The sequence below is a fragment of the Crocodylus siamensis genome, chromosome 13 (assembly GCF_052110815.1).
Source record: "Crocodylus siamensis isolate JL-2025a chromosome 13, ASM5211081v1, whole genome shotgun sequence".
Taxonomy (NCBI): domain Eukaryota; kingdom Metazoa; phylum Chordata; order Crocodylia; family Crocodylidae; genus Crocodylus; species Crocodylus siamensis.
In genome coordinates, this window is record NC_143407.1 from 18,664,385 (window position 1) to 18,684,511 (window position 20,127).

Genomic DNA, 20,127 nt, shown 5'->3' on the forward strand with positions numbered 1-20,127 from the left:
TATATCCTTAGACATACACACATAGGCTGCACACAGACAAGCACACAGGCACATGTACATTTGCTCAACTAAATGCATGTACACACAGAACCATAGCAAAATCAGCTGGAAGGAGTCTCAAGAGGTCATCTGGTCCAACTCTATGCTCATGGCAGGATCATCACTGACTAAAGCATCTAAGCCAAAAATATTTAAAATGTTCTCCATGACAGAGAGGTGATAGAAGTGATTGTTGGGTGTTGTCATTACAGAGGGATCTTTGATTTATCTTGCCTCTCTTAGGTATAAACAAGTTCATACCCCATTCCAGCCAGGGCAAGCATGACCCAGGTTGTGGGGTGGGTATTACTGTCACACAATTGCTGGGGAGTACACTGTCAGCAGCAGAGGGCTTAAGCTAAGCTTGCACACAAGAATGGTCACTCACACCTCTTCAGAGATCCCCTTGCTCACACCTGCATGAAAGCACAGAACCATAAACACATTCAAACATGTGCCCATCAGCACCAATGCTGCTAGCATCTGCATGCTCCAAGGAACGCACTCCCACTTGCAAAGACATGTGAGCATCTGCCTGTTTACTCCAGCATGCACACATGTGTGCTCAAGTGCATCCACATCATCTCTAGCACTAACATGTTCATATACACATGTTCAGGCTCACACAGAGATTATGTGCATGCTGCCCACATCTTCACACATGCAGAATTACACCAAGGTGTGCACAGCCCCAACCCTTGTTAATGTGAGCATGCTCACACTTGCACTCTTCCCCACAAGAACAGTCACTCACACCAGCCCATTGCTCATCTTCCCCACTTCACAGTAAGACATACTCACATCTGTACATGCCTGTATAGACATACCCACTCCCCCCTGCACATGAATTAATTCTCCCCTGCACTCTTCTGCCTCTGCACACATCTAACACACACCTGAACTCTTCTGCCTCTGCCTCTGCCTCTGCACACACCTAACACACTGCTCGTATCCATTGCCTGGTGCAGTCAACACCATGGTCAGCAGCCTAGAAGTAACTGGCTCTGAACTATTTACATGCTCTACATTAGTCTCCACCTCTGATCCTGGCAGGCCAGGCATCTGTTTCTCAGCAGCCACCTCATTAGTATCTACTCTCCTTGGCTGTCCGTGCAGTTTCTGCTCCAGGATTAAGTGCATACAGTGCTCAACCACCAGGCCTGAAGGCCAAAGTCCCCTCAGTATCCACAGCATGGGCAGCAGCTGCACAGCTATGAAGAACCAGCCTGGAGGAATAACAGCAGGGCTGGAGTTTGCCACTACTCTGTGGCAAACTGCATGTTCTCTCTGTTCCTCAGTTTCCCTGCTGAGGCATGATGCTCTTTTCCTGTCTGCTGGGGTCCCACTGTATCCCCGTTGCTTGAGACATTGTCATATAACAGGGGACAAACATGCACAGGCCATTCTCCCAGCTCTGTCTCTTCCAATGCAGGGATCTGAATGTGGGAAGTGCTATTCAGAACGTAAAGGCCAATGCAAGAGTCTCTACCATCTGACAGAGCAATTCCTCTTGCTCCAGCAGGATCTGCTTAGGGAAAGCACATGCATTCCTGCCACTGCTGTGCTAACAGAGCAAAGACGTGCTGACAGCCCAGGAAGGCTCTCTAGTGCCCTTCCTCTCCTAGGCCAGCCTCTCTCTCTCCAAGGGCATCTGATGTGCTAATCCTTTCCTCACTGAAGCAGACTGAGCACAGTCATACCCAACAACCAAGTGGCCCCTGACTGCTCAGGAACACAGTGGGCAAACTGGCCTCTTGCCCCAGCTCCTCACCTTGGCCAGCATTTGGCTTTGCCAGCTTCCAAAGCATGGTCCCAGCCCATCTCAATATATCATGGCTGGAGAACTGACATCAAAGCAGACCTATGCACCTCACTGATTGTTTTAGCACCAAGCCAGATCAATTTTATTGGAATCTCCTGCACAACAGAAAGTCTGAGGTCTAATTCTAACCCCCCTGCCTGCCACCAGCTCAGGGGGAGACTAAGCAGGAGCCAAGCTCCCAGGCAGAGGTATAGGACAGGTCAGATCACAGGGATTTGTGACTACAGAGTATAAGCCTTCTGGGGTCTTGGGCCTAGGACTCTCCACAGGAAAAGCTGTGTCTCTCTCTGCTTTGCTTGGCCACCCCGCTCTTACAACACCTCTGGAGAATTCCTCACAGGGATTATCGCCCTTGGGCTCTGGGATTAGTGCCTCCTGACCGTTATTATTGTGGTGATTAGTGCCGTGTGGAGATTAGAGGCAGGTGAAATGCAGGCCATGGATTAGCAGGGAGAGGCTGAGCTGTGTCAGCAGGCAAAGCCGCTGGGCACATCAGCTCTGGAGCAGTGGGGCCAATGCCTGCCGACAGACAGACTGGGTTTCAGACAGATCTTGCATCCTGTTTGAAAGAACTGTTGTCCACCCACAGGCTTTCCTGACAATATCCCTCCAGCCAGCATGTCCCTGGCTGCTCCCCACAAGTCTGTGACCCTGAAAATCCCAGCAGACTGAGCTGAGGCACTGAGCCATAGGGAGGGGATTACCACAGTGCACAGTGAAAGGTGTGGGCCACCTGGGCTGTGGCAGGGGCAGAGAGTGGCAAGGCCAGTGGGTAACAGAGACCTGACTGTCACACAGGAGGCAGAAGCCAAGCAGCTACTGGAGATGAACTCCCAGCTCCAGGATTTTGCAACAAGGACAGCAAGTCTCAGTGTGGAGCTGCCCTAGAATTCTCTGGGTCTCATTAATGTTAATATATGCTAATTACCAGAAACAGAGGTTCTCATGATGGATCACTGAACAGCCAGAAGTGAAGCAAAGTTGTCTGGAAATGAACCCCCTGGGAAAACACCAGCTAGGCGGGCCAGACTCTCTCATCTCCAGGGGCTACAGCATCATGTGCAGGCCAGCTCCATATTCATGCTCTGTCACAGACACCTCACAGAAAGAATCCCAAGGGGCCGAATAAGTAGGTGTAATACAGTAGGGCCTTGAGACATCAGTCTAGATCACTGCCACATGGTCCTAGGTGCTGTACATACGTGCAGTCACAGGCAGCCTCTGTTCCATTGAACTCAGAGTCAAAATAGACAGAGTGAAAGGAAAAAGGGAGTATCATGTGCAAGGTGCAGGTGGGAAACTGAGGCCCCAAGAGCTTCATGCTGAGCCTACACAGGGAAGTTGACAAGCTATTGCGGACTAAGCCATGGAACGTCCCCAATCTGCACAGGCTGTTCCTGAATAAAAATTGCTTTTACACTGCTCCCCAAGCAGAGTTATGATTCCAGAATAGTGTGGTCACACAAGGGAATTATCCTAGGATAACTCTGCTGAGCAAGTCCCCCTAACTAATACATTCAGGGAAGCTTGGTGAATCACTTAGGGCAGCTAACCTCACATGTCCTGGGTCTTTGCCCATGCCTTATCACAGGGCCAAGGATCTGGCCCATAAGGAGAAAGAAGGTTTGGCTGCCTCTGCCTCTCTGAGGAAAGGTGACCTCAGATACGTGAACACTGCGCAGCACATCCTGTCCCTGCACTGCTAGTGCTAGTGGGTTGAATGCCTGCCACACTCAGCTGAGGCTATATGGATGTGCAGCCAAAGCTGCAGCTAGGACAGTGGACATTTGGACTTTCCCCAGGGTCAGCATGGGCCCCTGGGACTGGAGATGAGATACAAACTGAGCAGATGATCGGTACTGCCACAAAGCTTAGCAGGCCCCTGTTGTGAGGCATGAAGTTGTGGCAGAACGGTGTATTCTGGGCTTCCTCTCCACACAGGAGAGAGAGAGCGGTGTGACTGGGCATCCATGGGATGGGAGGTGGAGGCTGTGGGTGCTTGAGGATAGTTGAATGAGTGGCAGGTGGCTGTAGCTGTGCAGGAGTCACATGAGTGTGAAAATGGACTAGCATGGGTATCTGTGCGTGTGTGCATGCATGCAGAACTGCTTGTGTGTTTGTAGGTTTGATTATAGGCTGTTTTTTAATTTTTCTACCCATCCAACACTCCCTTCCTCTCTCACCCTATGCCAATGCACACCCATCCTTCCATCCATCCATCTACTAGTACATATATTTAATCAGATTGGGCTGACGGCTGCTTCCCAATGTTCAATGCCAAGACCCTGGCAAAGATAACTCACCAAAGAATACATTTTCTTCTATGTTTGAGAGCAGCTGGGAGTCTTAGAGGCAAAGGAAGCTGGTGTTAGTGTTGGGAGCCCAGACAGGCTGCTTGCAGGCCAAGAAGGATGGGAGCCCTTCCCTGGCAACATCTATGAGAGAGATGATATCAACCGGCCTGAAGTCCCCTGGCAATGGCATTGATCATGACAACAAGGGAGGGAAGCCCCACAGGTGGAAAGGGAAGGAAAGCATCTTCAGCCCCATGAAACACTCCGTGCCGTCAAAGGCCCAGAAACCACAGAGAACAAGTAAGTAGTCCCCACTGAAAATTCCTTCAGCAGACTGACACAGGGGAAGCAGCATTATTCATCAAAGCGGCTTTGCAAACAGAATCCATGAAGGACAAATAAACACAACAAATCCTCAGCTTTTCCTCCACAGAGTGTAATGGGCCAGGGCCTCCCTGGATCAGTCCATCTGCAGGTATTTTAGGGGCCATCTATTGCCGTGTAGTCCATGTTGTTAACCCCAGTTCTTTCCTACAGGCCTCTAAGCAGCCATCAGAGGTGACCCAGGTTGAATTGGTCTGAATCAGAACTAGTGACCATTATATTCTCAACCCATCCCCAGTTTGATTTCCATCAAAAAGAAGTCACTGGTGACTGTGGGAAGAGCTGTGTGAAGAGAAAAGCACAAAACTGTGAAGCTTTGTGCTCTGCGCTATGATCAGAACAAGGAGCAACAGTCTCAAGTTGCAGTAAGGGAAGTTTAGGTTAGATATTAAGAAGAATTTTCTCACTAGGAGGGTAGTAAAAAATGAGCCGGTTACCCAGAGAGGTGGTGGAAGCTCCATCCTTGGAGGTGTTCAAAACCAAGCTAGACAAACCCTTGGCTGGGATGATCTAGTTGGAGATGGTCCTGCTTTGAGCAGGGGATTGGACTAGATGACCTTCTGAAGTCCCTTCCAACCCTAACTTTCTATGATTCTATGATCAGGAACCACAGGATCACCCCAATTCCCTGTACAATAAGTGTTTTGTGGTTTTTGAGGTGCTCAATCCCCACAGCATAGCACAGAGGCCTGCAAGGGAAACAGTTACAGCTCCATCCTTGTGTTAGCTTGACTGTGTCCAACATGATTTAGAGCAACGCAGGGGCTGCTCTAATTTACACACCTGTTATAGCAGCCCTCCAGGTGTTGTCCACCTGGAAAGAATAGCCCCCTCTCTACTCAGAGCACATCTTTTCAGTGGATAATATGGGAGCTGGCTGTGCCAGCTCAAGATGTCCAGGAATGACTCAGCTCTCAGCGTCTGCCCAATTTCCCTCCCTTTCCTATGGGAAGTGGTCCACAAAACCTCTCTTTGGACAACATGGGCCTAAGCTTAATGGCATCTCCTCATGTCCAGTGACCGAGCCTTGCCTCAACGCTTTTTGTACATCTCAGTCATGAACACTGGGCCAGTTTCTAGGGGCTCCAGCTCTACTGATAAACAAGTCAGGAGTACCACCATCTTGTTTCCACTGAGATAGCTCCTGGGCATCGGTGCTGGGAGCTGCAGTGTGATGACCACCCTGGGTTGGCAACACACGGCTTCAGAATTATGCAGAATGAGCTTTAAGTGTGTGAAGAGGCAGTGCTTCCTCCACTTCCACAAAGGTGGGATTTGGCTGGCAAGCACAGACAGCAGCCTGCAGTACAAATACTGAAAAGCTATGCTGCAACAGCAGGCCTGACAGAGAACCCCTCTGGAAATGTACGAATCTGGGAGTGTTTGCCTGTGGGGAACCAGATGATGTTATGAATTAAAACCAAATTCTTTGGTTTTGGAGAAAGCAGAATGACAAGGCAGGAGGTGATGAGGAGGAAGGAGATGTCTGCAGAAAGCCAACAATCTGCTGCCTGGGCCATCACTTCTCATCTCTGCTTGGGATGCACACATACTGCCCATCATCTGCCCTGGGTTGTTTCCCTCAGGCTCACACAGAGTTTTCTCCTCCTTCAGGCTGGACTGAGCTTTGCCCTTGATTTCTGTGGGAAGAAGACTAGACCTACCATATGCACCAAAGCTGTTTGTCAACACAGCACAACCAGTGCAAAAGGCTGGAGGAGATCTTTCAAGAACAGGCCACTGTAGCTTTGCTGCTTATTAGAAGTCCTGTACTGGTCATTGCCATTCCCTGGAGATCGCAGCAATGTTTAGTCTGCAAAATCCCTTTTTTGTTTACTGTTACTAGTAATGATTACATGTTGTGGTAGTGCTGAAAGGTCCTGGCTGAAATCCCAAAGGTTAAAGAGAATTAAAGGGTGGGAATGGGTGGAGGAGGGAAGTGCCATGGTCACAGAGCTAGAAGTAGATCTGGGTCTCCTGGGAAGAGCTGGTGAGAAGTTGGAATTTCCAGTCTGGCAGAAAATATGAAAAAAAAGCTCCATTTCACTCCTGCTCCCCTAGAAGCCCTGGAAATCCTTAGGTCCTGGGCTGCAACACTATGCACATGGCATTGTTGCACAAGGGGCCGTTCGAGCTCCTGGAGGCTAAGTTCCAGTTTGGTCCCCAGAAGTGAGTCACACCACAAGCCACAGAGACAAAGCCTTTATTGCTTGCAAGCAGGTCGGCCTGGAGTCATGAGACTCAGATCAAAGCCGACCCTGAGCGCGTATTCTCCATTGCTTATATACTCGATTACAAGATACTGGAAAATTCCTTTAGCGCAGGCGTACTTCGGGTTACATAGTTGTGAAATTGGTTGCAAAGTTTGGGACTATCTAGCCGTTAGCTTGTGGTTTGCATTCTCACACAACAGGGCGGAAAGACAAATTTCAGGTCCTGGGTACATTCTAGTGAAAGCATAAAGCGTTAAAGCAAACAGTTTTTAGCCCCCGCTTGTCCCACAGCATGGCTACCACAGAGCTGTGCAAGATGGAAGCCAGGTTTTAGAAGCAGTGTACGAGGCAAAGCTGGCAGGAAATTCAAGTCCATTGGTTCCAAATCTGTCTATCCCCCTGGAACATTTCTGTTTTAATGAATCTGCATTTTCCAATGAAAAACTATTTGGTTGGAAAATCCTGGGCTGCCCAGGTGGAAGGGGCAGTAGCCATGAGGGAGACTCAGAGAAAGAGAAAAGCTGAGCCATCTGAAACTTGCTCTCTCTCTCAAAACTCATGATCAAGGAACTGCCTGACTTCAGAGGAAATCTCCACCTGCCTCTGGATGATACTCATGAGTAAGCTACTTGAGCTCTAACTAGATAAATAGCTTGCAGTAACTCAGATGCATGATCAAAGGCTACCCAGCCATGGGAGTTTGCTCTATGGGATTTCTCTGATATTGCTCTACCCTGTACCCTATTCTAACCCTACCCTTTGTAACCAATAAAGTTCTTCTTTGTATCTAGTGTGGGAGACATATTGGTAGTGGGTCTAGATTATGCCTTGGGGTCCCCTTGGTTCAGCTGACTAAGGGAGACCGCTACTTGTGCTTCTGACCAAGGGAAGCATCCCAAGTTCTTAAAGTGAATCAAGTACCCTTGAGGGCTACTAGGCCTGTGTTTCCCAGGGTGCACAGAGCCAGAATCGAGCCCAGCCCTGGGTGGTGGCAGTGGAACACCCAGGCTAATGGGTGTGCTCCAGGAAGGGGGTTGGCCAGACATGAGGTGCCCCCAGGGAGGCACTCAGATCCTGGAAGGTGGTCAGGCGCAGTGAGGTGGGTGGCTCAATGTAGGAGCGCCCCTACTGGCCCACCACAGAGGCAACAAACTGACAGAGATAGCCTTTCCGCTGCACAGTGTCTTTACCCAGTCTGTGAAGTGGATGAGTTCTGTAACACCTTGTGTACCAGTCCACATGACCTTTTTCAGGGGCAGCACACCTGTCCCAGCCAAGCCTACTCTAAGCCATCCTTTGCAATCAGGAAGCTTTCCTTTTCTGATTTCATTACTGTCAATTATTCAGGTTTGTTTCTTGGCAAGAAGTGAGAGAAAAAATGGCTCAATCAAGGCACCAGCTTCAAGTACTTGCACAAAGATTTAAAAAATTCAAATGTGCAACAACCAAGACCAAGTTCTCCCCAACTCTCCTCACACCTAATGACACACAGAGGAAGGAGAAAGGACTGGAGGAAGTAGGCAAGAATGTGAGAAAATAAGAGAGTGAAAATAAGCACCTGGGAAGAAGTGTGCATTTCTTTAGCTTCTTTGGGTAGAAACAGATGTCATCTTTGTGAGAGCTGCACTAGAGCTGCCCCCATTGCAACCCTTAGGCCAAGCAAACAGATACCTCTTGTCACCCCACAAACTCCCCAAATCTGTGGCTATGACATAGGTGGTATCAATTTGTGCTGCTTTATTGCTGCAAACATCTGTTAGGTTTCTCAAGGGAGAGCACAGTCAGCCTATCTGCACTCTCCATTGCCCTGACGGACATAATCCTGCAGTCGCTAGGAATTCCCATGCAGGATCAGGCCCTCAAGCCACAGCAGTGTCTGCCCAACTTGGAGCCTTTTGGAGTCTCAGAACAGCAGAGACTCCCTGTACCTAACAAAGGTTGACTGTGCCCGAAAACTCACTAAGAACTTTTTCCCAACTACTCGGTTAGTCTAATCAAAGATATTACAGAACCTCGCCTGCCTATGTCCTTAAGCCAACACGGCTACAACCAAAAACTCAGCAACATGAAAAATCAGCCTCATTTTGGCTTCAGCCCTAAAATTTCCCAAAGGAAAAAATGAATACTCTCACCTGAAAAATCTTCAAAAGGGAATTTTCCCAACTATATTTTTCTCCCCAGTGAAAAAGGCCCATCTTCTGACCAGCTGTCCTGGACCTATTCCCACTCAGGCTCAATCTTTCTCTTGAAGATGCCCACACGTATGCCAGTTGGAACAAAGAGTTTTGTAGCCTGGACACCCACTTCATGGCAAATGAATCAAGATTCTCCTGCATTATTTCATCTAAGCAACAGAACAGATGACAGCTGCTAACATATTTGGGGGCGCATATATCAGTTCAGACAGGAATTGAACCTGTGCCTTGTCTTTGTAGTGGGCTGCATGGAGTTTATGGCAGAGACATGGTTGCCCCTTTGTTTTAATGTGTGCATTCTGGGGACTTGAGCCTCCTGTGCTCCCTTGTTGAGCCCATCAGCATCAATTTTCCAAAGATCTCAGGGCCAAATTTCCAAGGGCCTAGCACACAGCAGCCTCTATTGCTCATGTAGAGGCCAAAGAATCCAGCACCCAACTGATACCCAATGTACTGAGCCCTATGCATAATCTGACCGTGATTACATACCTAGATACCAGCTAAGCGCTTCAGAAAGCCTAGTCCCAGTCAGAGGTACTCAGCGCTTCTGAAAATCCAGCTCAAAGGCTTTGAGGCCCTGATTTAGGGAATAACTCTGGCACTGTGCCCTTTCTAACACAACCAGGTACCACAGGTGAGGGGAGGGGGCAAGAGGGCTTTGGCTTAAAATGAAACAATGGCAGGAGGATAGGGGACACTGTGCTGTAACGGAGCTTAGTCAAGATGTTTTGCCCCCAGAATCAATGCTAAGCATGCTAAGCCTATAATACCTAGCAGAACTATTCAGTATATGTAACAGGGGGCACATCTCCACATGCATTAAGGCGCTTTTTCCAACATGTATTAAATTTAGTACCTCGAATGTGAGGTAATAAAGAAATGCATGTTAGGCTGCCTTAATGCTCAGTAATGAATGTGCACAGTTTTTAAGTGACGCTTAATGTGCAGTCGCCTATTTTACTGACCATTAGCATAATTGCATTGTTTTTTACATGACATTTTAATGCACAGTAAAATAGGCGACTGCACATTACAGCGCATGTGTAGGGCTGGCTGCAAGAAAGGTCACAAATTACACCTTGATGCCAAATGACCATGGGGCCCAGAGTCAGAGGCTCTACCCACTGTCAGAAATGCCTGAGAGTGCAATTCCAGGCCAGAGTCCTCATCCACCCACGGCCTTTGCCACAACTAGTGAGGATTTTAACACCTGCCAATGGGATCTTGACCTCCTCTACCTCAGGCAGAAACCAGAGAGTGCTTTTCTGTGTATTGAATCTGAGAGCAGCTACTCTGTGTGTGTGTGTGCGCGGGTGTGTGCACCTGCGCACATGCACTCTTGACAGGAGTATGCAAACAGTGCCAGGAAAAGGGCTGAAAGCAGCAATTAAACTGCTATGAAGAAGGACTGTACTGTGGAAGCAGGCAAGAGGGTGATGTGACAGCATGAGGAGGGGTGTTCCTTCTCTCTCCGGCAAGCTCCCTTGATAGCACACACCCAACCCACAGCCAGCGCATCAGTGCTGCACTCCCACTGCCTGAAGGATTGAAGGCTTCGCTATCTTAGGACACAGTGAAGTCTGATGGAAGGGAAATGAGAGCTCTCTGAGGCAGGGCAGGGGACTGTTTCAGATTGGGACTCAGGTTCTCTGAGAGGAGGGAATGGCAGAGGCTGTGGGTGGCTGTGGATGCTACAGGTGGCATATGACCTCTCCCTGCAGGGGCTAGTCTGCTTCCCCAAACTGCAGATACAAATGCTCCCTAGTGAGGGGTATCTCCCCACATAAAGAGCCTGAAACACCAAGAGCAGCTGCCATTAGTTTGAGATGCCTGGTTCTCTGCCAAAAGCTGTCCATGGATCACCTTTCTCCGCCAAGAGCACCCCACCGCAGCTGAGCATTTTAAAAGCCAACTGCAAAGCAACACTGTCATTGTTGTCGGCAGTCCCTCGAAGTCAAGGTGACCGAGGAGCCCAATTCTGGATACACGCAGTCTTTGACAGCCTTATAAACACTGTAATCCCCCAGCCATCCAGACAAGCCAGGCTCTTTCAGGGCAAACCCCAGAGCTGTAAAGGCCCGTGTATCTCCTCTATTCTATGGCCTGGATCTGCCAAGGAACCTATCATTTGCTGCCCACAAAAGAAACTGAGGCTGCTCTGAGCTGCACATAGGGGAAAAGACTCCAAACTTTCCTGGTCCCCCACTTCTGGGGTCATTCATCTCTCTGTCTCAGTTTCTCTCTCTAACCAGTGTGAAGAGTGGCACTCATTCAGCAGGTTGGGAAGCAGTCAGCTGTGAGCATGATCAAGTACATGAAGGATCTTTTGTCTGTAATTAAGACTGAATATTAAGGCATTAAGGAAACAAGAGAATGGAGGCAGGAGATGGGAACATAGAGTCCTTGGGCAAGGGGGGCAAGCCAAGGGGCTCAGGTGACTGTGGGCAAAGATACACGAGTATCCAGCTCCCACATCTAGACCTTGGGCTTCTCCATGTTGCCAGCCCACAGGCCACCCACATCCTGTTCCCACACCTGGCAGGCACTAACCCAGACCCTGCTTGAGTGATGATGGTCCTGTTAGAGGAAGAGGCATGGCATTCCCTGGGGAGGCTAATGAACCTGGGACACTTCAAGCACAGGTGATCAGCTGCTGTGTGATCACGTGTATCACTGTGCCTCAGACTCCCCATAACTAAAGCAGAGGTTAGTGATACTTTCCCAGCCCAGGGAAGGCCACAGAGGCAGTCGTGCAAAGCCCCAGGTCTGGAAGGGTACCTCGGCCTGTTGTGCTAGCAATGAGGCAACAGCACTGATGGACTCTCCAAAGATATTACTGCTGGAATCCAGGGTCCTGTTCCAGGAAACATCAGACTTCCTGTGTCATTTGGTCATGGAGACTACTCATGAAAGTGGCAGGTGAGACCACAATGAAAGATGGCTCAGCAGGACAGCTGAGTCCCCATTCCCCCCCCCAGTGGTGATGGCCTCGGAAGGGACAGGAAGACAGTTCTTTCACACTGATCCATTATGGTCTGATCCAGCTCTCATGCAATTCAAAAATCTCCCCTTGACTTCAATAACATGAGGGCTGGGCATCTAAATGGAAGCTGTCACCCAAGATGCCAGCTGGGGGCTATGGCTTTTGTGCTATGAAGACCCTCTGGCTAGAGATAAGACACTCTCAGCAACCCAAGAGCTGAAGTCTGTCAGATGGAGGCAGCCAGCTGCTTGGGTTCTTGGGCCTGGGTAGGAAAGCTGTGTTGAACCAGAGGAGTGTCCCTCCTACAGCTGTATGCCCCATGAGCCACCCAGTTGCCTCCAAACTACAGCATTTTTCTGGATGGATCAAACTGAGCTGGAAATATTCCCCTTCCAAGGGATCAGATAGTGATTGCTCTGCTGTGTATCAAACTTGCATCACCAGGAACTGGTAAAAAATTATGACTGACAAATGCAGCAAAGGGAAAGTTGCACGTGTGCATAACGTCTGTGTTCTCGTACATGTGCAGACACACACATAGGCAAGCACATGAGCATGCATGCACACCTGAGTATATGTATATGCCAGGTTTGTGTATGAGCAATTTTATGTCTGTGTGCGCATACATGGGGCTGTCCAAGCATGTGAGTGTGCATACTGCATGTGTGCGTGTAGCAGGTTGGGGATTACTCAGTTCGGTCCTTTATTTTCCTGGGTACTCTTGCCTCACAGGAAACACCACCAACATAAATCCTCAAGTTAGCAAACAACATAAACAAGGTCCATAAAGGGTACTGATAGTCCTGGGTCTTTGCCCAGACTGGGAGAAAGTGACTCTGGCTCTCTGCTACTCTCTGGAGTGAACTCCCTGGCACAGTGCTGCTGCTTCCTGCCTTACAGCCTCTAAGTCTCTTCCCAGACTCTGAGAAAGTGCCCTGATCCAGTGTTGCAGACTCTAGCCTCGTACTCTCTGTATCTGTCTCTCAGTTTTTCCCTCTGTCTCACTGTCAGCTGGGGCCTTTTTCCCAGATCCTAGGATGGTTCTCTGGCTGACAGCTGCTTTTAGTCCTGCAGCTTCTTTCTCAGTCTCCCCTCTCTGTTCTAGGCTCTAAGAGTGCATCCTGGCCCAGGGATACACCAGCTAGGCTAGTAGCTCTCTCTCACTCAGCTTCGCCCCCTTGGAAGCTTTTAACTTCCTCTAGCCAGCCAATTATCTGTATCAACTGGCTCAGTCCTTCTAGGCGGTCTGTAATTTGTTTCTGATGGCCTAAAGTTTTCTTTAGTTAAGGGTTGCATGGGACCATATCAGGTGAATATGAAGGCTGCGGCACTTGTGGGATACAATGCAACTTTTTTCTCTTCTGTCAACTACAGAGAACCTTTTAAAAAAGAAGATTTTGTGATGTGGAAACCATAAAACAAAATGTGATGGAGCAGCTTTTAGTGATTCCACAAATTGCTTATCAGAGGTGCTTCCAACAAAGGCAGAAACATTGGGAGAAGTGTGTGGCTGCAGAAGGAGCATACTTCGAAGGAGATTAAGCCAAAATCCCAGTAAATAAAATATTTTGTTTCTTACAGCATCAAGTCTCAATACTTTTTGAACATCCCTTGTATATGTGATGAGTTTATGTATGTGTAGCTTGTGTTTGCATGTGTGTTTGTGTGTGTAACAGCATGTGTAGCTATGGGGATGATTGTATGTGTATATATAAGTGTGTGCCTGTGCATCCAGATGTGGCATGAATATGTGCATAACCTGTATGAGCATTTTCTGTACTCACGCATGTGCTTCTATGTGCACATATGTGTGTATGTGCACAGGCATGTGTGAGTGCACACACTTCCAGTCAGCAGCTTGTATCCAGCTTTCCATGGCAATTCCAGGTCACTGGGGGCAGTCCCAAACTAATGGGAATAGCTACAAGTCTGGAGACTGCAGGACCAGACAGGAGTCTTACAGTCCACAATCCTCAAGGCCATCCCACTAGGCTGCACCATTTCGCTGAGAGGTCGGTTACATCATTTTTACATCATGATCCTTAGGACATCTCTGAACATCATATTTAAACTGTGAGGTCTTGAGAGCAGAGACCTCTTTATTCCAAGTTTGTGCAGCACCTAGTACAATGGCCTTCTGTTGCTTGACTTCAGCACTGTGTCCTCCCCCAAAACAGATCATAATCACCCAGAGATATGACGCATCACACCACAGCATTTAATACCATTTTGCAACAAACTGGCTTTAACCTCTAACATTCCTCTTGTATATATGTGCATTTTTTTGCTTCTCCATTTCACTGCCCCTGCCCTCCTGTATGTAATTCCTCAGGAAATGCATGTTCAAGGTTTATAATATATTGTGGATGCTTTTGATTTTGAACAACAAATTTCCTCTCTCAGCTCCTCTGATAAAAGAAGAGAAATTAAATCTGGTTACCTGTGAAGATGGATTGCTGTTGGAACCCATGGGCTTCCTAGGACACTCGTTAAAGGATAGAACTTTATCCATGACATCCACTGAGATGGCATATCTGTACAAATATGATAACAAAATCCACTGCCTTGTATAACTCTCAGAAATCTTTATTGTATATGAAAGGGTTTTCTATGCCAGTCATGGCTGGAGTATCTAGCTTTCTTGCATCCATTCATACATTAATCCTTGTGATGCCTCTAAGAGGCAAGGAAATAATGTTAGTGGATTTCACAGATGGGGAAACTGAGGCACGGAACAAGTGGGAGGCTTACTTTATGTTCTTCAGTTGTTATGTGGCAGAGCTCAGCTCTCCCAACTCCCACTGAAGTGCTCAAAGTCAGTCATTTGTTCTGTATCGTGTTTATTTGCAAGTTCACCATCTCAGATGGGCTCCAATTCAGATTCTTCTGCTCAAAAAGCACCAGCATCCAGCACTTGATCTGGGAGACAACATATAGGAGATCAGTATAGGGCCTATGGCATGCAGTTGCAATGCACCCTGTAGGGGGCAGTGTTCCATATACCCCCAAACCAGCCACAGGGCTCTTCTGCAATACAGGTTATGTGGTGTGGAGTTATAACTGGAAAATACCCATATCGCTGGGAAGAGTACAGATTAGATGACCAAAGATTTGTGAGAAATACCATTTACACACACACACACACACACCCCTGCTTGCTTCTGGGATTCTTCATAGTTTCATAGTTTCATAGTAGCTAGAGTCGGAAGGGACCTAGGTAGATCATCTAGTCCGACCCCCTGCCTTAGCAGGAAAGAGCACCGGGGTCAGATGACCCCGGCAAGGTGCTCATCTAACTTCCTTTTAAAAATCCCCAGGCTAGGAGCCTGCACCACTTCCCCTGGAAGCTGGTTCCAGGCCCTAGCCACCCTGACTGTGAAGTAGCGCCTCCTAATATCTAATCTAAACTTACCCTCCGCCAGTTTGTGACCGTTATTCCTGGTCACTCCTGGCAGCGCACGGGGGAACAGGGACTCCCCCAATACCTGCTGATCCCCCCTGACCAGTTTGTAGCAGGCCACAAGGTCCCCCCTTAGCCTTCTCTTGTGGAGGCTAAACAGGTTCAGGTCCCGTAGCCTATCCTCATAAGGCCTGCCCTGCTGACCCCTGATCATACGAGTGGCCCTCCTCTGAACTCTTTCCATATTGTCCACGTCCCTCTTGAAGTGTGGCGCCCAGAACTGGACGCAGTACTCCAGCTGCGGCCTGACCAGTGCCGCATAGAGGGGGAGGATCACCTCCCTGGACCTGCTCGAGATGCATCTGTGGATGCATGATAGGGTACGATTGGCCTTCTTGACTGCCTCCCCACACTGCCGGCCCATGTTCATCGTGGAGTCAATGACGACTCCAAGATCCTTTTCCGTCTCCGTGCTGGCAAGAGGAGAGTTCCCCAACCTGTAAGTGTGGTGCCGGTTCTTCCTCCCCATGTGCAACACCTTGCACTTATCAGTGTTAAACCCCATCCTATTCTCATCCGCCCACCGTTGCAACCTGTCAAGGTCAGCTTGTAGCCTATTGCACCCTTCTAGTGCACCCACATCCCCCCACATCTTAGTGTCATCAGCAAACTTGAACAGGGTGCTTTCTACCCCGTCATCCAAGTCACTAATGAAGATGTTGAACAGTGCGGGCCCGAGGACCGAGCCCTGCGGAACCCCACTGCCCACGTCCTTCCAGGTCGAGAAGAACCCACCACTACCACCCTCTGGGTGCGGCCCTCCAACCAGTTGGCGACCCATTTGACCGTGTGGGCATCGACACCACAGTCTCCCAGCTTTTTGATGAGGACAGGGTGAGAGACAGTGTCGAAAGCCTTCCGGAAGTCCAAAAAGACTACATCCACAGCAACCCCTGCGTCTAATGATTTGGTGACCTGATCGTAAAAGGCCACCAGGTTGGTCTGACAAGACCTGCCACTGATAAACCCATGTTGGTTGCCCCTGAGCATGCATTCCCCCGCAAGGCCCTCCTGGATGTGTGCCAGGATAATTTTTTCAAAGAGCTTACCCGGGATTGAGGTCAGACTAACTGGCCTGTAATTTCCCGGGTCCTCTTTTTTTCCCTTTTTGAAGATAGGGACCACATTGGCCCTCTTCCAGTCCTCCGGCACCTCGCCAGAGCACCACGAGTGCTCATAGAGCCGTGCCAGGGGTCCCGCAATGACCTCAGCCAGTTCCTGTAGAACCCTAGGGTGAAGATCGTCCGGACCAGCGGACTTGAACACGTCCAGCTTCTCCAGAAGTACCCTAACTAACTCCTCGCTAACCCTTGGCCCAGGCGTGTCTCTCTCGGGGCCCGAGGGGGGCCCAGCAGGGAGGTGGCTGAACTGGTCCCTACTTAGGAAGACAGAGGCAAAGAAATCGTTAAATATGTTAGCTTTGTCATCTGGCGTGATGACTAAGTTGCCCATCGTGTCCTGCAGGGGCCCCACATTACCCGGGACCCTCTTTTTACCCCCTATGTATTTGAAGAAGGACTTCTTATTGTCCTTAATCCGGGAAGCTAGTCCTATCTCCAACTCTGCCTTGGCCCTCCTGACTGCCCCCCTACATCCTCGGGCGACTATAACATAGTCCTTCTTGGCGATGACCCCATCTCTCCATTGGGTATATGCCTCCCTTTTAGCAAGGAGACATTCCCGGATGCTCTTAGTGAGCCATGGGGGTTTATGTGCCCTCCTGCTCCCTTTGACCCTTGTTGGGATTACCTCCCTTTGGGCATGGAGGATCGTCTCCTTAAGGAGCAACCACTCACCTTCGACATCTGATTCCCTTCCCCTCTGGGTCCTCAGCGCTTCCCCAACTATCCTCCTTAGCTTGTTGAAGTCAGCCCTCCTAAAGTCTAGGGCTGTTGCCTTGCTGCAGCCCTTTGCCACCTTACGCTGGATGGTGAATTCCAGCAAGCGATGATCACTGTCTCCCAGGTGGCCCATCACCCGCAGCCCCCTCACCAGGTCATCACCCGTGGCCAGCACTAGGTCCAACAAGGCGTCTCCCCTGGTGGGACTGTGCACCTCCTGGGTTAGATGGAGGTCCTGCAGTCTGGCTAAGAACCGACGTGAGCGATCAGACTTGGCTGACTGCTCCTCCCAGCAGATGTCTGGGAAGTTCAGGTCCCCCATGATGACCACATCCTTAGCCCTCACTGCCTCTGTAAGCTGACCTAAGAATTCCAGGTCGAGCTCTTCTCCCTGGTTGGGAGGTCTATAGTAGACTCCCACCGTTAAGTCTCTCTCCCCTGGACTGCCTTTTACTCTAACCCAGAGCACCTCAGAGTGCCCCCCCTCTACCCCCATGCTAATTAACGAGGAAGTATATTCCTCCTTGATGTAGAGTGCTACTCCTCCACCTTTCCTTCCTATCCTGTCCTTCCTGTATAGCCTATAGCCCTTGACACTCACCGCCCAGTCATGCGATGAGTCCCACCACGTTTCTGTGATCCCTACTATGTCAGGGCTGGTGACAGCTAGGAGGAGGGCGAGTTCCTCCTGCTTCTTCCCCATACTTCGAGCATTCGTGTAGAGGCATTTGAGGCCTTCAGCGGTTGTGCCCACTGACCCCCTAGTCTCAGCAATGCCCCGTCCCCCATCGCTTACCTGTTTCTCCGTTTTGACCATTGGTCTGGGCTCGCTGGCTGTTGCTGGGCCTGGTATCTCATCGTCTCCTCCGCCCTCATCTTCCCCCTCCCCCGACGAGCCTAGTTTAAAGCCCGCCGAAGGAGGTTCACCAACCTGGAAGAGAACACACGCTTACCTTTAGGGGAAAGGTGGAGCCCATCCCATCCCAGCATGTCTCTCATCACGATGTGCCGGTCATGGCTGAGGAAGCCAAAGCCCGCCTCGAAGCACCATTCCTGTAGCCTCCAGTTGGTCTCCGCAATGCACATCTCGTGACGTCTGCCGCGTCCGCTCACTGGCAGGATGGAAGAGAAGACCGCCTGTGCGCCCATCTCCCTCAGCACGCCTCCCAGAGCATGGTAGTCCTCCATCAGGCGATCAGGGGCTCTCCTGGCCGCATCGTTAGTACCCACATGGACAAGGACCATGGGGTAATAATCGGAGGGCTGGATGATGGACTGGAGCATCCCCTTCACATCCTGAATCTTCGCTCCGGGCAGGCAGTATACCTCACGTGCTGAGGGATCCTGGCGACAGATGGGGCCCTCCGTACCTCTCAGGATGGAGTCACCAATCACGATGACGCGACGCTTCCTCCTCTTAGGCCTTTTGACTCCCGCCGCCCGCACAGGACATTGTGTGCACAAAGTCTCCTCCCTGGAATCTTCCACTGCTCCCTCCTCCTCCAGGGCTGCCAGGACCTCATATCTGTTCTCCAGATGGACAGGAGGAACTGGTGCCGCAACATGGTTAATAGCTCTGGCGCGGGAGACTGTCTGCCACTCAGCGGTGGAGGGCTCATCCCGGTCTGCCCTCTCCTCTGTTGTATCACCCTGCAGAGAAAGAAAATACCTATCAATTTCCTCCTCTGCCTCACGGATTCCCCTCAGCCTGCTAACCTCCTCCAGGAGCTCCTGCACCCGCTCCTCCAGGGTCCTAAGGCGGATACCTACAGGACAGGTGCAGGAGTCCCCAGTCCCTGCCCCCCCAGACCTTGCCAGGCAGTTCCCGCAGGCCAGGGGGTTGGAGGACGGCAGCCCCCCCGAGGGCTCTGTCTGGGTGGAGGCCTCTTGTTGGTGCATGAATTCCAGGCTGAGGAAAACATTGCACAGACCAGTCATCAGAAAGGCAGGTATGTCATGAGGTTTTCATGTCACACCCCACACTGTGTTGTTTGATACAAGTTGCTCCCATTGATCAGAAGCCTCAATATTTGACCTCCATTTGCCAACAGAAGAAAATATTTTAGCAGCCCCCATGACTAATTCTTCTCTCTGCTTCTCTGTTGCCACTGATCAGATGAGTCATTGCAGAGCTCTGGCCATCTTTCAGAGACCAACAAACTCATTCTATGATGACAGTAAATTGGGTGGAGTTTCAAGCGCTCTGGAAGACAGGGCTAGGCCCCAGAATGACTGGGATAAACTGGAGAAATGATCTGCCATCAATCAGGTGAAATTCAGCATGGACAAGTGAAAAGTCCTGCACTTTGGATGGAATAACTGAAAGCATAAATACAGACTAGGGAATCACTGTACTGCAGAAAAGGACCTGGGGGTTGCAGTGGAATAAGAGTTGAATATGAGCCAGCAGTGTGCTCCTCTCTTGAAAAAAAAAAGCCAACTGCACCCTGGGTTGTATTAACAGGAGTGTCTCTTGCAAATCCATCTTGCAAACTCTATTCAGCATGGATGAGGCATCATATGGAGTACCGTGTCCGGTTTTGGATCCCACGCTTTTCTCTTTAGCTGTAGGGACAAAACTAGATGGAATGGCTCTGTTGCTAGAGGCTGGGCAGTAACATTGGCTGGTCAGAGGGTCGCTGATATTGTCTGGAGGTAAGGGAGGTGCTGCAGGGGAAGGACAGGAGGCTTGTGGTTCTGAGTGTGACCTAAAACTGCACCCTGTCAGGAATGGGTGGTCTGGTGGGGCTCTCAGTGGCATGGGAGCCCCCAGGAAATGCCAGGCCAGTTACCACCCTGTTGAAAAGTGGGTTGGGGTGCCTTGACCCCTAACCCTGGCATCCAGGTGGGTGACCTGTTTGTTTGGAGTGCCCAGAGGGTAGACCCTTGGAGAGAG